The 5773-nt window shown below is 42.4% G+C and overlaps 1 pseudogene; it reads left to right on the top strand.

Moving 5' to 3' along the window:
• Positions 1–235: 235 nt before the first annotated feature.
• LOC149806278 (uncharacterized) lies at positions 236–2413 on the top strand (annotated as a pseudogene).
• The last annotated feature ends 3360 nt before the right edge of the window (positions 2414–5773 follow it).

The following is a 5773-nucleotide window of genomic DNA, read 5'->3' as shown; positions in this document are numbered from 1 at the left end:
AGGGAAAAGATAGAACTAGAAAAACAGGCCGAAAAGGAAAGGATAGAATGGGAAAGGGGAGCTGAGAGGGAGAAGATAGAGTTAGAAAAACAAGCAGGGTTAGAAGCTTTGGAGGTAGAAGAAAGATTAAGGCAACGAGATCATGAACGTAAGGTAGAGTTAGCAACAGCTAGAAAAGAAGAAAACGATTCTGCCTCTAGTAAATTAAAGGGTCCCAAATTATCCCCCTTTGACGATGAAAAAGATAACATGGATAGTTATCTTCATCGGTTTGAGCGAGAACCAGAAGTGGAGTCGAATTGACTGGGCACTGCATCCCAGTGCTTTATTAAACGGTAAAGGGCTGGATGTATACTCGCGACTTCCTAGAGACGATGTGTTCAAATACGACGTCCTGAAGGAAGCACTTCTAAAAAGGTACGAGCTGACTGAACAGGGTTTCCGTACAAAGTTCAGGTATAGCAAGCCCGAGAAGGGAGAAACCTTTGATCACTTCATCGTTAGAATAGCAAACTATTTTCAGCGGTGGATTGAATGCGGCAAAGCGGTGAACACGTTTGAAGGGTTGACTGATTTCTTGCTCAGAGATCAATTGTTGAACACAGTTGGGCGGGAAATAAGTCAGTTTCTGAAAGAGAAAGTCTATTCAAACGTAAATGATATGGCTAAGCAAGCCGATTTCTACGCCGAGGCTCATGGGGGAACCCAGAACATGGTTTCAAAAGATTTTAAGTCTGGAAACCAGTCTACGAGACCGATGCCTAGGGAGCTTGTGAAATCAGCTGAAGCAAGTAGGTCAGTTAGGGATACAGGTCAACAGGGTATACAATTTTTCTTGTGTAAGGAATGGGGTCATGTTCAAGGAAAATGTCCTAAAAGAAAGGGACTTATGTATAAGGTAGCCGTGGCTATACAAAGTAAAAGTATATCTGATAATCTGGTGCAGGTAGAATCAGGTATTCATACACTTGGCACTTGTCTTTTCCCCGAAGCGCGAGTACCAACCGCAAGAGGTTTCGTGAACGGTCGAGAAGTCGTAGCATTATGTGACACTGGTTGCACGGGTGTAGTGATCAAACGTAGTCTCGTGCAGGATAACCAAATGCTCGGGTGGGAGTCCCCATGTATGCTACTCGATCAGACGATCGGTCGCATTCCTTGAGCAAGGATCACGGTAGAAACACCTTTCCTAACCGGAACTGTAGATGCCCTTTGTATGGAAAACCCTATTTACGATCTGACGATCGGTAATGTTGAAGGTTCCCGTCTTCCAACCATGACAGATTTCAGGATACCTTTGGCCCAGGCAGTCGAAACGCGAGCGCAAACCAGACGAGAGAAAAACGCGTTTCAGAAATTAATAGTCCCTGAATCGATCTCCGGAATTTCGCGTGATGAATTCAAATGAGAAGAAGAACGTGACGAATCCATCAAAACTATTATTGAGAAAATCACGTCCGGCGCAATTAGACACTGCAAGGGTGGGGGAAGCTCGAGATTCGTTCGGAGGAACGAGCTAATTCATAGGGAGTTTATCACTCCGGAGGGGAAGAGGTATTGGCAAGTGGTCGTACCCCAGAGATACAGATCTCAAGTACTTAGGGTAGCCCATGAGTCTAGCATGGCAGGACACCTAGGTAAGGCGAAGACCACCAGCAGAGTAGTCGCTGAATTCTACTGGCCTGGTGTACATGGCGATGTCACACCTTTGTGCAGGTCTTGTGACGTATGCCAGAAAACCGTATGTAAGGGAAGGGTTACAAGGGTGCCCTTAGGACAGATGCCATTAATAGATACACCCTTTGAAAGAGTGGCGGTGGATATTGTAGGTCCAATACAACCAGTTACCGAACGGAAGAACCGGTATATTCTTACTCTTGTAGATTATGCAACCAGATATTCCGAAGCCGTAGCGTTACCAACTATTGAAACGGAACGGGTGGCTGAAGCATTGGTTGACATCTTCAGTAGGGTAGGGGTGCCAGAAGAAATCCTTACGGATTGTGGTGCCCAATTCACCTCCGACCTCATGGGTGAAATAAGTAGACTGCTATCAATCAAACCAATAAACACTACCCCATACCATCCGATGTGCAATGGACTGGTAGAGAAATTTAACGGTACCCTAAAACATATGCTACGAAAGATGTGCGTGGAATATCCACAAGACTGGGACCGCTATTTGAACGCGGTTCTGTTCGCGTTCCGTGAAGTACCGCAAGAAAGTTTAGGGTTTTCACCCTTCGAATTGCTGTACGGAAGAACAGTTCGAGGCCCGATGCGGATACTACGCGAACTATGGACAGGTGACATCGCGAGCGAGGAAATAAAAACTACCTACCAGGACGTGTTAGATCTGCGAGAGAAACTGGAAAGTACATGCCAGATGGCACGTGACGAATTGATGAAATAGGGACGCAGATATGCCAAGTATTATAACCGCATAGAGCGAAATAGGAAATTTCTTGTAGATCAGGTTCTATTGCTTCTTCCTACTAGCACAGATAAGTTACTAGTCCAGTGGAAAGGTCCCTACGAAGTTAAAGAGGTCAAGAATGACATGGACTATAAAATTGACATAGACGGTAATTTAAAGACATTCCATGCTAACATGCTTAAATTGTACATCAAGAGACAGAGCGACAATGTAGAAAAAGAGGTCTTGAATGTTGTTTGTACGGCAGTCATCGACAACGACGTGGGAGAATCAGAACACGAGGTTTCCCTTGAGTGTCCCTTGGGTGTTGCAAGGGAAGGGGTAGATCAAGTCGATGTGAGTGCAGAGTTGACCAAAGACCAGCGTCAACAAATTAATGCGCTTTTGTTTAAATACTCGGATGTATTCACAGAAAGACCAGGTTGTACAACCTTGGTAGATCTCAAAAATAAACTGAATACATCTGACCCCATTAGAATCAAAGGTTATCCGGTACCATACAACGCACGAGAAGCTGTGGACGAAGAGGTGAGTAAAATGTTAGATCTGAGGGTGACTGAACCCTCCAACTCGCCACATACTTCTCCCGTAGTACTAGTCAGAAAAAAAAAGATGGGACGAACCGATTCTACATCGACTTTCGACAGTTAAATAAGATCACGGTGTTCGATGCAGAACCAATGCCAGATATGGAGAGTCTATTTGCGAAGTTGTCGAGCAACCGATGGATTTCCAAATTAGATCTTTCCAAGGGATATTGGCAGGTTCCCATTGTTCAAGAGTCCCGTACAGTGACAGCATTTGCGACCCAGAAAGGATTATACCAATTCAAGGTAACGCCATTCGGGTTAGTAGGTGCCAGTGCCACCTGTTGTTGATTGATGCGCAAGTTGCTAAGAGGTTTAGCAAGTGTCGATAGCTTTGTAGATGACATATTTGTGTACGCGAATACTTGGAGTGAACACGTGTCCGTCTTGGGGGAACTCTTCGATAGACTCCGCAGAGCGAACCTCACAGTGAGACCCACTAAATGCAGTATTGGCTATACAGATTTAGATTGTTTGGGTCATAGGGTCAGTGGTTCGGGTCAGTTGAAACCTCACGCCACGCAAGTGGAAGCGATTAGGAACGCGCCTAAGCCGGATAACAAAACGCAAGTTCGTTCATTTCTAGGTCTAGTAGGGTTTTATAGAAAGTTTATTCCAAACTTTGCAGCCATTGCTAGCCCACTGTCTGATCTGACAAAGAAGGGGCAACCCAACAAAAAAGAGTGGTGTCCGCCACAAGATAGAGCTTTTTGCGCGCTGAAAGAGAAGTTAATCAGTGCACCTATATTAAAATTTTCAGATGTTAGCAAACCCTTTATTTTAAGAACAGATGCCTCTGAAACTGGGTTGGGAGCAGTTTTACTGCAAGAGCAAGATAACAATAAGTTACCCGTAGCTTACTCGAGTAGGAAATTGCTATCCAGGGAGAAAAACTATTCCGTTATTGAGAAAGAGTGTTTGGCCGTAGTGTGGGGAACTGGGAAGTATCATGCGTATCTTTTTGGGGGAGATTTCGTTCTCGAGTCTGATCACCAACCCCTATTATATTTAAACAAGGCCATGGTAGCTAACGCTCGATTGATGCGTTGGGCGCTGACACTACAACCCTATCGCTTCCGTGTAGAGGCAATAAGAGGAGTTGAAAATATAGGGGCAGACTACTTGAGTAGGGCATGATTAAAAATTTGGATAAATTTTTACCCAGTATTGAAAATCCAGATTGCAGTATAACCGGTGTAAATATTGTAACATATCATTAGCAGTTATTTTTCGTTTATTCTGTGAGGGTTTTAAAAAAAAAATGTCAAACATTTTTTTTCTCTTAGGGGGAGGTATTGTCACAGAATTAGGCAAAGAAATAACTTGGTTTTGCCTTAGAACTATTTGACTATTTCTCGTTGTACATGCGTACAACGTTATCTAGTGTGAATACGTGTTTTTCCAGGTAAGCGACTGTATTAACATGTACCTCGCCAGAAATTAATTGTGACGAAGGAACATTAATAACAAGATATGCACGAGTATTTTACACTGACTTTTGCTCACTCTCCTATTGATTTAAGTAAGACTAATTTCTAAAACCGACACTGGTCGTTTTGGATCACGTCAAGGAGTGTACGCTCTCCATTGTTCTCCAACCATAGGGCTGATTGTGTCTGTCGCTGTGATTGTGGGCATGATTCTGATTGTGACTGTCACTGTGATTGTGACTGTGAATATGACTAGAGCTGTCTGAAGCTGTCTAAAGTTGTTTACAGCTGTCTGGAGTTTCCAGAGTATTTAGGCTGCTTGCTGTCGATACGTATGTATGTATGTACGTATGGCTGTGCCACGGACGTAGACGTGGCAAATTAAAAAGGGTGCTGTATGCTGTCTGTACGTGTGTATACGTATGACTGTAGATGTGGTGGATCCATAAAGGGTGCGAGCGGCCGATAAGAGTGTGGGCCAACCCAAGGTATCGTGCGACTGAACAAGGGGTCTAGAAGCATACGTTTGATTCAATCGTTGTTCCAATTGCATTTGTATGTTCATAAGATTATTTTGAATCTTAGTTGTGTTAATAAGATTATTTTGAATCTTAGTTGTGTTCATAAGATTATTTTGAATCTTCGTTGTGTTCATAAGATTATTTTGAATCTTAATAGGAGTTCATATTTGAGATTATGTGAATCTCTCTTGCAGTGTAAAATAGTGTTTGAAGCGTATCTGCAGTCCATGAGGTTTCTTGGATCTGTACTTCATATTGATTTAATATTTATGGTTTATTTTCAATGTGTGAATGTTGTGTAGAATGATTTGAATCAATCGTATGTTGAGAGCGTGAGAGAATCATTGTATTATAACATCATATACTTTTCTTTATTAATTCATTCATAAATTTCCATCTTTCTCTCATTGTTTTTGCCTTATTCAGTTAGTCCAAAGACCCACTCAGTTTCTATTCTACGACACATTGTTTCATGTATAATCTGGTTCCCAAGGTTTTGCTTACATGAGAACAATACGTTTTATTTTTATGCCTGCATATTTAATCAGGTAAATTATGGTTGAGTACCCTAGCGAGTCTCAGGTAACAAGTCATTAGAATACCTTAATTATACAAAGATGTGAGTCACCGGTTTTTCTCATCTTTGTTTCGGAACTTTATGATTTCGCTTTATTTCGTAGACAAAAATGTTGCCGGGTTGAAATACGTTCATTCCAAGTCTTGGCTAGCCACATTTCACAACAAAATAACAGGGTCTCTGAAAATAGGTGGCACTTGGTTTCTCTAAGTACATGATTA

Source organism: Sinohyriopsis cumingii, chromosome 2 (genome assembly GCF_028554795.1).
Source record: "Sinohyriopsis cumingii isolate HCF-2022 chromosome 2, ASM2855479v2, whole genome shotgun sequence".
Taxonomy (NCBI): domain Eukaryota; kingdom Metazoa; phylum Mollusca; class Bivalvia; order Unionida; family Unionidae; genus Sinohyriopsis; species Sinohyriopsis cumingii.
The sequence above is the reverse complement of the archived record's forward strand: the minus strand, read 5'-3'. Positions and strand labels throughout refer to the sequence as shown.